Raw genomic sequence first — 13,166 nt, forward strand, 5'->3', positions numbered from 1 at the left:
GTCTGGTCAGGAAGCTGGAAGCAGACTAAATCCAACATAATTTCTTATTCTAGTTTTGAATGGTAGTAGAGTTATTTTGGTAAATATGGGATATATTGACACTTGGTAAAGGCCATATGAAGTTGGCTAAGAAGAAGACGGTATTAAAATTTTTACGGAGGGGCACCTGGGTGTCTGACTTTGGCTCAGGTCATGATCTCACAGTTCATGAGTTTGAGTCCCGCGTCGGGCTCTGTGCTGACAGCATAGAGCCTGGAGCCTGCTTCAGATTCTGTGTGTGTGTCTCTCTCTGCCCCTCCCCCACTTATGTGTGTGCACTCTCTCTCTCTCTCAAAAATAAACATAAAAAAATTTTTTTAATTGTTAAGGCGTAGGAGAAGCCAAATATTTTGCTATCAGCCAAAGAACAATGAGAATGGGATTCTACGAGAAGGGACTTTAGAATTCAAGAAGTAAACTTACCAAGAGAAAAGTTATGTTATAATGTATATTTAATAGTCAGAAGCTAGTTTTCTTGTCTATTGTGCGCTAAATACACCCATTCCTAAAAAACAGAAATGCCCATTCTGCATCTCCTTACTTTCAGGTCAACAGGCATTCTTCTTTAAGAAATGCCCACATTATAGTGGTTTTCAAATATTATGTTGTTTAAGCCAAGTAATGCCTAGCATTACCATCACCATCAATAAATGGGAGAGAGAGGCACAGAACAGATTCTCCCTCAGTGCCTCTAGGAGGAACCAACTCTGTTGCCACATTGACTTTGGACTCCTAGCCTCCAGAACTATGAGGCAATAAGTATCTGTTGCTTTAAGCCCCGTCCCCCAAAATATGTTGCTAAGCAAGAATTTTATCTCTTAAAGTGAAGCATGAATTAGGTCAAATTATGTTATTTTGATGTGCGAATACAAAAGAATCCACCTCTCCAACGTAAACATGCAAGTCAATATGGTTCATTACTCTACATTTTGAAAACTTCCTCGTTTACACAAATGCATAATCTAAATGGTGCTGTCCAGTACAGTAGTTACCAGCCACATGTGGCTATTTAAATTTAAATTAGTTATGATTAAATAAAATTAAAAATTAATTTCCTCAATTCCACTGGCCACATTTGAAGCACTCAGCACCCACATGTGCCTAGTAGCTACTACACTGGGCAGCACAGATAAAGAATATTTCCATCCGTGCAAAACGATCTACCCGCAAGTGCTGCTGTAGAAGGGAAGAGATAAAGACTAGAGAGCCACTGCCATAACCACTGCTTCTATTTAGGGAAATTCCTGGTTTTTCATCCAACACTGACTTCATTACACTCATATAATGACAGCTATACTTCACAGTCCCATAAATATCACTTTCTTGGCTTTACAACCTAAAGAAACTAAGAACTAGCACTGTATTATGCACAGTGGCTGATCAGCATCAAGTTTGGAGATGCTATCATCCTGACCTTTCTATTGGCAGGCATTATCTTATGCAGTTCGATTTGTTTGGATTAGAACTCAGTTGGGGTGAGAGAATGGAAAACATGATCTCCCCCTTCAATAATGACCCAAACTTATCCACTGTTCCTTTTGAGATTGTTCCTAAGTGACCACAAAGTACATTTTACACTAACAGCAATCCTGCACTTTTCAAAAACCATAATAAGCCCTCCAGATAATAAAAAGATTGATCCTGGATAGAGGAAAGCTGTGCATTTCCCCCGGTCCCATATTCTATAATGGATATAGAAACATGGTATTGAGTACATTTTAAATAAGAGTGCTCAGAACAATCTACTCACAAGGCAGACAATCAATATTCCAAAGTGTGCCTAGAGTTCTCAAAATAGGTTTAGAGTTTTTTTTCTAATTTATTATAGGGGTTCAAAGTTGTCATAAATATAATTATGGAATCTATATTACTTGCCTTAATTAAAGTCTCCAAATACATTTGAGAATTATTTTAACAATTTCTCCCAAGACCAATGTCTTTGGCATTATCAAAAACTTTTAAAAGACTTTTTTTTAAAACAAGGATTCAGTATCCATAGCATCCTATGAGAAAGACCAAGAGTGAAAATAAAGCTGAGTCCTCCTAGTAAGGCAGCCTAGATCCATTCTGTAACAGATTGTCCCAGTAAGAGAAAACAATGGCCAGTTTGAGTCCAGGGAGATATCATGACATATCCTTGGGATGGCAGCGAGACATATTTGCTCTGCATTAACATGCAAATTGGATCTATTCTCTTATTATTTTTAACTCTTCTACTTACAACAAGCATATGCAACATGGTATGATGTTTAGAGCATAAACCTAAAGGAAAATAAATAATAAAGTGCATTACTACAACTGCAAATATGATAGGAACTCTGATCTAAATTTTAAAAATTAGAGGAAATCGTTTTTAAAAATTGACATCAGCTCATGTGCATGGTGTGGCTCTTTTGAGAAACATGGGCCCTGAGAGAGACTTTTAGCCAAAGAAGATTTGGTGGTTTCTCATTAAGCCCCTGGAAGTGAGTGAAATGAAAATTAAGTCGTTTATGGAACACATACTCTTGAGACATTCCCTGGCTTGATTAGATGAGGCAACAATACAATGTGGATGTGAATGCTAAACAGATGGGGAAAATAACCATAGAAAAGGGCTGCTGGCTTTGGCCAGATTGTAAAAGGTTCCTCCTAATGGGCAAGCAAAATACACCTCATTGAAAAAGAAGTTTGGGCGGATCTGGCCACTAAAAGAAAAAAGCTGAATACTCTATTGCTGGAGGGGAGGCAGAAGATAATGAATGATTGCAGGGAGGAACAAGGGGGGCTTCTGGGTTACTAGTAATATTCTATTTCTTGACTGGGTCAGTGGCTACAAAGTTTGTATACTTTGAATAATTCGTCAAGCTCTATACTTAAAATCTGTGTATTTTCTATGCATACATTACACTTAATTTTTTTTTTAATGTAAAGAAGTAAAACTCCCCCTCCTCAACAGAAAGTCACACAGACTAACCTCAGAATCTTCATGGGTTTCAATGAAAGAAGCAACAAAAAGGGATTTGTTTAATGTAACACTAAGGCATGTCATTGAGTCAGACACATGTTGTGGTGACATTTCATCTTTTGAGGTCCTTTTGCGAACATTCTGGTGTGGCATTAGTCCAAGCCCATTGGTGCATGTAAACAAGATGTTTTATGTCTGACTGTTTGGTACTAACCAATGCAGTTGTCAGCCAGCAGACATATGTAGAGTGCCTCATAGATGCATAGTACTTCCAGCACTGGCTAGTGCCACGAGAGAAGTATTCTGGCCACAGTGACATAAAAATGACCTTTTTCCCCCCTAAGCAACATATCAGCAAGTGTAGAATAATGTAATTCATACTAAGATTAAAGTGCTAAAGTGCTTTATGTTACTTTAATCAAAGAGACTCTCCAAGCATAGGTTAACTAGATTAGTGCAATGGTCTTAACCTTGGCTGCTCCGTAAAATCACCCAGGCAGTTTTGAAAAGCACTGATACTTCGGTTCCATTTCCAGAGATTCTGATTTAATTAGTCTTCAGTGTGACCTAGCCATGGAATTTTTTATTATTATTATTCTCCAGATGACTCTAATGTGCAACCAAGGGTGAAAACCACTGCCTAGGTTGGGACTTAGGTTGATAGCCTATTGCAAAGCTATTTCAGGTAAGAATAACATCAAGAAGAGATACAGGAGAATGAGTAGAAAAGTCCTGTGATTAGGAAGAACTAGCATGTTTAACCAGAAGCAAAGGACCATACTGAGAGATTAGGTTAGATCAGTGGTTCCCAAAGTCTCAGGCAGTTTCCACCCCCCAAAAAAACTCATTTTTGTTTGTTTGGAGTCTCCATTTAAGCTTAGTAAGACCAGCATCATTCATCCTGATTGTAGGTATCGATACCTACAACTGACACTTCTGTGATTTTCTTAGGAGGCAGAATAATTTCTTTACTCCAGAATAGCCCTTATATTCTCTTACCCACCTTGAATGATGGAGATATTAAGGATATTAGGTTGCTACTGAAATGCTAACATACTAAGAGAACTTAGGGCAATACTGTATTACCAATGTTCTTAGTTTCAACACATGAAAATAGCTGAGTCAGACATATTACTCACATTAACTCATGTAACCTTCACAGCATCCCTATGAGTTTGATTCTTTTATTAATCCCAAACACAAGATACTAAGCCATGGTTAAGTAGAACTTGACACTTATTAATAAGTGGATGAGGTGAGATTCAAAGCCAGACAGTCTGGTCGTCTTCCAACCCACTATACTCATAGGTAAGTTGGAAAAGGACAGCATAGATAGGAAGTACAACTTAAAAGTGGAAGTTTTAAACACCAGGCCAAGAAATTTTAACTTGTGGGTGACAGATGCATATGGCGTGAAATGCAAAAGAAATATTTTTCAGGCATCTGATGGATGGATTGGAAGAGCATATGACATTACTGATTTATTTGAAATGTTCTTTACTTTAGCTTTCAGGATACTCTTTCTGGTTCTCTTTCCACCTCTCTGGTGACTCAGTTTTCACATTCTGATGCACCTGCTGCTTCCTCCTCCTCTTCCTCCTCCTCCTCTTCCTCCTTCTCCTCCTCCACTTTCTCCACCTCCATCTCTCCTTCCTTCTCCTCCTCCACTTACCCTGGTGTTCTTCAGGGTTCTGAATTACTCTTCTTCTGCCCTTCTGGCTTCTCTGATAGCTATGATTCTTAACAGGGCTGTGGAGGATGTGAAGAGGGAAAGGTTTAAGTATCTCATATAGGGATGTACTTTTTTAAATCCCCTCGGGTGACCATGATACACACACCCCATTCCAACACACAGACAAGGTTAAGACTCACTGACAAATATGCTGATGACTCTCAAACCTTCATGGACACCCATCCTAGATTCCAACCTCCTACTGAATAATTCAAATATCACATACATAAAATATAGGTCATGATTCCTCAGGCCCTCTTTGATATTCCCCACCATGTTTAATGGCATCAGACATCATCTTCACCCAGTCTCCAACTGTGAGGCTCTTTCTTACTCAACTTTCCAAATCCAATATACCACTAAATCCAATGATTCTTCCTCAGATCCAGACCTCCTTCTCTTTCCCACAGCCACTGCCCTAAATGTTCATCCTCCCTCCTCTGAATAATAGCAACAACCTTCCAAACAGGCACCTTATGGGAATTCAACCTCTGCATCACCACCAATTTATTTTCCTCAGTAGAATCTGCACATGGCACTGCCCCCCGTGACCCCTCATCTTTAAATACCTTTCACAGCCTCCTACTGCCTATAGGACAAATACAAAAAAGCATAAAAGAACCACAACACCTGCCCCAATTCATTTCTATAACTTCATCTCTCACCATTCCCTGTGTATTCCTCCTCCTCTAAACCCCAAAACTTCAATCACACTAAACTCATCCTTCCACGAGGTGATCATAAGCTTTCATGCTTCCAAGTCACTCCAAGTGCTACCTCCTCTGCTTAGAATGTCCTGCTGACTCAGAAAATTCCTACTCACCCTTCAATACCCAACACAATTATTTACTTCCTCAGTAATAATGTTCTGGCTCACTCTTTTGGGTCTCTCAGTACTGGTGGGATCCTCCAGGCCCAGGACCCACTTTATTCCATGTTGTCTTCTCATGTCCACACTTAGCACCTGGCACCTGCTAGATATGCAATGCAATCAATGTTTATTAAAGAAAGGACTGAAAAACTTGACCCAGAAGCTAAATAATTATTGAAGTCATCTAGTCAAGAAACTTTACAAAACCAAAACAGAGGTGGTCAAAAATAGAGAGAAGGAGGTAGACCTGAGAAATCAGTGACAGTTTCAGTGAGAGGTACATAGAACAGAATAAGGATCCGAGTAACTCAATGTTTTGTGCTTGGGAAATTTGAGGGGTGATGTTTCATGGGTAGTACTAGAAAATATTAGGAAGATGAAATAATTTTTTATCCCGTGATGGGTCCTTTTTATACCAAACACAGCTTTAGTTTATGTGAAAAAAAATTTTTCAAGTTTTAAAGTCTTCAAATATTAATTCTAGATTTATGAGAATCCTTGGATAAAATAATTTTCCTGACATCTGCAATGGCAAAATTATTACCAAAAATCAGGCATGCTGACATTCAGTACATTTCCCACTACAGTATTCTGACTCTTCAGGTTAGATTTCATATTCTGAACTCGAAAACGGAATACTCCAGGAAAAAAAAAATCTAAAGACACGATTCTCTTGAGAGATTCATAATCAAGTTTAATATTCTATGTTTCATCCATGAGTCTTACCTTTCTGTCCCTCAACAAATTTACTCATCATTTTTAATGGATCTCCTTCACCCCACTTATAAGTCTTCTCTAAGTTTGAATCCCATGGCACCCTTTTCATTGATTCAAAAAGTATACTTAACTCTTCCTGTACACAATTTAATATTCAGTTTAACAGGTGAAATAGTGGAGTTTTGTGATTTTGAGTGAAGTCTCTGGAATTGAAACCAAGAGTTTGCCACTCACAACATGAACAAGAGTTACTTGACTTCTCTCCCTCTTCTTCGATTTCCTTATTTGTAAAATAAAGTTGTTGACAGGTCCCACAAAACCTGGTTTTGCTCTAATCTTAAAAAATACCTATATGTAGTAAGTGTTCACTAAATGTTAAGCATTATGATAATTACTATTATTATCATTTATATAGTTGTGATACCTTAATGACTAGTCTATCTTGAATATTTGTGTTATCTGTCTTAGCTTAAAAATCCCTTCATTGTTTATAGGAGTGGAAAGATGAACATCTAAGCAAAGGTTTTGAATGAAACCTAGCACAGAACTGAATTCCATTATAATTAACTTAGAAATAAATCTTGGGGCACCTGGGTGGTTCAGTCAGTTAAACTTCCGACTTCAGGTCAGGTCATGATCTCACATTTCATGGGTTCGAGCCCCACATCGAGCTCTGTACAGATAGCTCGGAGCCTGAAGCCTGCTTCAGATTCTGTGTCTCCCTCTCCCTCTGCCCCTTCTCCACTCATGCTCTGTCTCTCTCAAAAATAAATAAAAACATTAAAAAAAAAAGGAAATAAGCCTTCAGTAACCTAGTGAGACACTCCAATCTTCTGTCTATATTGTAGTAGTCATCTTACTATGCGCTATGTTCTCCACTGTTTTTAAGACGACATCAAAAAGTATTTAAGCCATCCTCAGGGCGCCTGTGTGGCTCATTAGGTTAAGTGTCCAACTTCAGTTCAGGTCATGATCTCACAGCTCATGGGTTCAAGCCCCGTGTCGGGCTCTGTGCTGACAGCTCAGATCCTGGAACCTGCTTAGGATTCTGTGTCTCCCTCTCTCTCTCTGTCCCTCCCCCACTCATGCTCTGTCTCTCTCAAAAATAAATAAACATTAAAAAAAATTTAAAGATGACCCATCCTCAAGTATTAATTGTAATGCTCTTATCAAATTATGTTTATCTCACCTTGAAATCTCAACAAAAACAAACAGCAAAAAGCAAGAATTTGAACAGCCTTTCATGCCTAAGTATACTATGCAGGAGGAATCAAAAAGTGTCTATTTATTTATCCAGAATTCAACTGTATGAATCCAGGAAATGAAATTTGTCTCTCTTGCTATTATCTAAAGGTGTGGATATTCCTATCAACCAGAGACATTGTTATAATTAAGTTTACTTAAAAATATTTCAATGACCCAGCAATCACACTCCTAGGTATTAACCCAATGAGCTGAAAACTTATATCCACACAAAACTCTACACACAAATGTTTATAGCAGCTTTACTCATAATTGTCAAAACTTGAAAGTAAGCAAGATGTCGTTCAATAGATAAATCAATAAACAAGTTGTGATATATCCCATACAATGGAATGTTATTCAGCCAAGAAAAGACATGGGAGCCTTAAATGCATGTTGCTTAGTGAAAGAAGCCAGTCTGAAAAGGCTACATACTATATGATTCCAACTACATAACATTCTGAAAAAAGAAAAACAGCAAAAAAAGGCCATGATCGTCAGAAGTTGTAGGGGTGGGAATGAATATATAGAACACCAGGGATTTTCAAGGAGTGAAACTATTTTGTATGATTCTGTAATGGCAGATACATGGCAATACGCATCTGACAAAATCAGTATGGCGCTGATTTTTTAAAACTAGAATATTAAAATGTTACATTCATGTTTACGTATTACTATTTATTCATTTGTGTCAATTACATTTCTTTCCAAAATTTAATTTTGCCCATATGCAAAAATCCCAATTTTAGTTCCCTGTTGGAAGCATAAACATCAGCTGATTTTCTTTAAAACTTTCTTATTGCTGATGTCAAGTATGTGAATATATTAGGCTGAAATATAAGCAAATAAGTACATAAGAAAACCTCCTTTAGTGGCTCCCAAATGCATCTTCATTTGTGCCAGATGTCTGATTTTTATACATCACTACATTATAGGATCTCGAGTAACGCCAAAAAAAAAAAAAAAAAAAAAAAAAAGAATGAGATCATATAGTGTAAGCCATCACTACTATGTAGTCTGCTTTATCTAGGAATTAATCTGGCAATTATCTCTGTTATTCTCTAAAGTGAATGATATATCATTAAAGTAGCCAAAAGGCATCAACGCTTCTGCAAAAGTTAGAGTCTATTACCATTTAGCATATCTGTATGTCAATAAATTAGTTTTACAGGGCTTCCTTAGCAATTGACACTCAACAGAAAATGTATAAAACAATTCAAGCATGCTAGAGGTGTGTCATCCATTAAGGACACACTCATCAATGTCAATAAAATAGTATTCCATTTTTTTTTAAACTTTTTTTAACGTTTATTTATTCTTGAGAGAGAGAGAGAGAGAGCGTGAACGGGGGAGGGTCAGAGAGAGGGAGACACAGAATCTGAAACAGGCTCCAGGCTCTGAGCTGTCAGCACAGAGCCTGACGCGGGGCTCGAACTCACGGACCGCGAGATCAGGACCTGAGCTGAAGTCGGCCGCTTAACCGACTGAGCCACCCAGGTGCCCCAGTATTCCATTTTTAAAAACTTTTATTTATGTTGCTTGGATTGCTAGATTCCTTTTGTCTTTGTTTTGCCCCAAAACTTGTTTCTTAAAATATTTTGCACATATTCCACTTGCTTCTCTCTTGATTGATCATCAACCTCTTAGGGAGTTATCAGTTACTCTATTAAAGTAACAGAACCAGATATAATATCTCACCTCCCAAAGGCATTTATTCCCCAGGTGATTTTTAAAAAATCTACTGAAGAAATATAATCCCACCTTCAAAACACTGAGACAAGGAAAAAGACAATAGAAGAGATAAAGAAAAAGAAACGACAATAGTGCTCCTAGAAGTTTTAACTCATGATCTACCACATCAAGTAAATTATGTACTTTGGCATTCAGAGTCATACTCAAAATTCGTAAGGTAAAGCCTTTATGTCTTATTTATTGTTATGGAAACTGATCTCCCAAATAAATAATTCTTAATAACTGTTTAAAATTTGACAAAAAACATATAGGTTTTCCTTGCAGACCACATTTTTTAAATTACAATTTCCATAGCAGGGACACCTGGCTGACTTAGTTCACAGAGCATGCGACTCTTGATCTTGGAGTCATGAGTTCAAGCCTGTTGGGCACAGAGCTTACTTTAAAAAAAAAAAAGAAAAAGAAAGAAAGAAAACATTGACTTGTGAATTTACATATCTGCCTAATGCCAGAACAACTGGATAAAATTGAAAAATTCAGTTGATCTATAATTTCCATAGCAATGTAATATCCAGTAAAACATTCTAGATGCTGATGAAAATGTCAATATGCTAATAGCTATATAGCTCTACCTTAAACACATCTGTCACATACATTAATTTACTATCTTTGGATAATATCTCTTATCTTTTATCTATTTTACTCTACTCAATTAACTACACGTTTCTAATTGCCCCATCTGCTAATTTCTCTTCATTGAAATGTCAAATATTCTCTATGAGTTCCTTAAAAACCTTGCCAATATACTAACTACGTATTATATTGATTTTCATGAGGAAAATTACTTTTTGAAAAAGGAAAAACTATTTTAAATCGTTTATATTATATCCTCCACAACAGTCTTCAACTGAATTTTTTTGGTAAACTATGTTGCAGTCTTTTACCAACGTTCTTTGGTTCAGTATAAATGATATGGTAAATTTGCATTCAAATTCATGGAACTTTTCAAATCTGTTTCCCATTTAGCTGGCCAGCCAAAAACAATATTTTCATTTGTAAACAGCTGTTTCATAATCAGCTCTTTTGTACTATGTGGAACTCCATAAAAAAATAGAAATTTTTATTTAAAATACAGGAATTGCATTAATCCACTGCAAATCATTGATTAGTTTTTGTATACTACCACACGTTCAACTTATAAGGAAAGATTTTAAGGAAAATTTAATCTTGTGTCCAAATATAACATTACTTTAAACATGAGGTCATCTAAACATCTGTCTCCAATATATCACTGGGGATTTAAATCAAAAGTCTGCTAAACATGTACAATCATTTTGAAAATAAATAACAGGACAAATTTTGTCTTGATTATGATTATCATGCATTTTAAAAGGAAACATTTATTCTAATAAGAAAAGTCTGAACTAATTTAAACTTTATTGACATTAACTTAAAATAGTTTCACATAAGAGTAAGAGATATATTTATTTGCTGCTTAACAATACTTACATTTTAACTTTTCAACATTAAATGCTATTCCTTTACCTCTTTATAATATTTTTTATCTTTGCAAAATATTCAAGGAAAATTTTCAAAACATAAAATATTTCCACTCAGTAACTGAAAAGCTTAATAATATTTGTTCTGAACTTTCCTTCCTTTAGGGCAAGTATGAATCCTCAACAAGAACGAAAATAGTTCTATCCATTTAATTGACTCCTGCTTTATGCTTTGAAGTAACATGAATATGGCTAATTACAAAACACAGTTAAAGCAATATCTTTACTCCAGGACTTTACAATTAGAAAAAAAAAAAAAGAATGTATTTTGAAGAGAGTTTAATTAAACTTAAACTCTATAGCTTACTGCAAAATTTAATTTGTGTCTAGTAAGTGTGAATATTTTAAATTCTACAACAGGATCAGTACTACCAGCTAACTACTTGAGATGAATTAGCATTAAAAATAAACCAAAATGCTTCATCTTCCCAAGTTTCTGCCAAAACTAAAATGAACATTATCCATTGAAAAGCTGAAGAAAAACAAACTGAAGCATCACTGAATAATACATTGTTAGAAAAACAATATAACATTCTGTAATGTGGCAGAAATCACCAGAAAATTCAGCTACAAGGGATATGAGAGTCTAGGCTGATCTTGCATCTAGTAGGCTGTCACAAAACATAACTAGAAAATGGTCATTATGGGTTTCTGAACTACCTCAGTTCTTTTCTTCTTCCTGCCTATGTCTTGGAAGACTTGACAGCTTTGGCCGTGGCAATTTCAGGTCACGGATTCTGTGTCCTGGTAGACACAGGCTAAGAATTTCAAAACGCATTCATGACACTGTGTACACAACTCTTTTAAAGGCAACAAGTGTGCCTTACTCATCTTGGATGCCCATTGGCCTACAACTCCATCTGACACATATCTGCAGCTTGATAATGCTTGATAAATGCATGAATAAGTTAGTGAAAGGAATATCTGACTAGAAAACAAGATCTTTGCCCTGGTTCCACTGAAACTGCCTACTAATAAACTGCCTCAGTTTTCCCACGTAGAAAATGAGGCTAATTCTTGAACTGCGTCCTCCCTGAGGTACTGTGAGAACTGAAAGAGAACATACATACAAAAGTATCTAGAAAACCAGCAGTAGTAAACAAGCGTGATTATGATGATGATTATCAACAACATACATAGGTTAAAATTGTAGACACAGAGAAAGATACTGAATGTGAGATGAAGTAATTATTTTAAAACACTCTTTTGAAGAAGTTTAAAATTAAAATAATTTGCTTACCAAAATAATGTGATATGTTGGAATATAGAGAAATTCATACTGGAAATAAAGAACTGGGGCTAAGAAATCCCTGTGGAAAAGTTAAGTCTTGTGCTTTCATTGTTTTTTAACTTTATAAGACCTTGAAAACTTAATAATTAATGTCTTCTGAATTACCAGGAAGAAACTCAAGTTTTTTTTTTTATATAGTTAATCAATTGAGCTTTTCCTGGATCTTTGCTTTCCCATTCCAAAAGGTTTAATACTATAATGAATGGCTAAAGATGCTGATTCAACATAAGCAATATGAAAGCATGTATTCTTGTGCTGCCATTGATACTTTCCTTCAAATTCAAACAAACACAGATATGAACTAAGTAGGATGTGTTTGAATTATACTGATCTTTGCACAGACTTGTCTTTATGATTGTCAATTATCTCCATTTTTTTCCCAAAAAGAACCACTAAAGCATAAAAATAATTTTGTTTTATTGTACTTTCCACTTGTATAACTTGCTCACATTCAAACTTTGGGTTCCTACATATTTTATAATTTTCCATTTCTTTCTATGTAGATTTTCTCTCTATGATGGGAATAAAAAGCAGCCCCTTGAAAAATACTTAACTTGGCTATTCCCTATTCACTTTTACTCAAAATACTTAAAATATGCAAGGTACTATGGTCACTTTTTATTTTTTTCTAGATTATACTGACTTATATTTTTCAAAATATCCACATTGGTGAGCTTTTCATACATTTTTGTCTCAGTGTTTTAATATAATACAAGCCCCACCTTTAGGGACAGTGCTTGTCAACCTTGGCTGCATACAGGAATCAGCTGAAACGCTTTAAAAATGCCAAGCCCCGGGCCCAACACCCCAAGATGCTGATTTAGTTGATATGGAGTGTGGCTCTGGTATCAGGGTCTTTTAAAGTTACCCAGGTCAGTCAAGACTGAGACCCATTGCTTTGGAAGTTTACAGTCTCGTACAGGAGATTGCTAACAACACAACTAACCGTCAATTTAGGGAGTGCTTACTTGTGCCCAGCAGCCAGCTAAGCACTTTATGTGCATTATCTCATTTACTTCACAGCAATGTTATGAAGAAAGATTCTGTTACTAATTCCTACTTTACGAATAAGGACA

General features: G+C 36.1%; 1 protein-coding gene and 1 long non-coding RNA gene across 21 annotated transcripts in view; both read right to left on the reverse strand.

Annotated features, from left to right (window-relative positions):
• SLC25A21 (solute carrier family 25 member 21) overlaps nt 1-13,166 on the reverse strand; it is a 481,661-nt gene that overhangs the window by 451,397 nt on the left and 17,098 nt on the right. The window lies entirely within an intron of this gene.
• LOC132669569 (uncharacterized) overlaps nt 1-13,166 on the reverse strand; it is a 138,320-nt gene that overhangs the window by 117,900 nt on the left and 7,254 nt on the right. For 14 of the 19 annotated variants that reach the window (XR_013556141.2, XR_013556142.2, XR_013556139.2 and 11 more), the window contains exons 2-3: nt 5,542-5,692; nt 4,659-4,735 (exon numbers count right to left, since the gene is read on the reverse strand). This is a non-coding gene — a long non-coding RNA (uncharacterized LOC132669569). Of the gene's footprint in view, nt 1-1,924; nt 2,043-2,260; nt 2,302-4,658; nt 4,736-5,541; nt 5,693-13,166 lie in introns of those variants that run through there. The other 5 variants (XR_013556145.2, XR_013556133.2, XR_013556137.2 and 2 more) reach the window with 5 other exon arrangements.

This window comes from Panthera onca, chromosome B3, assembly GCF_046562875.1.
Source record: "Panthera onca isolate mPanOnc1 chromosome B3, mPanOnc1 haplotype 2, whole genome shotgun sequence".
In the NCBI taxonomy this organism is placed as follows: domain Eukaryota; kingdom Metazoa; phylum Chordata; class Mammalia; order Carnivora; family Felidae; genus Panthera; species Panthera onca.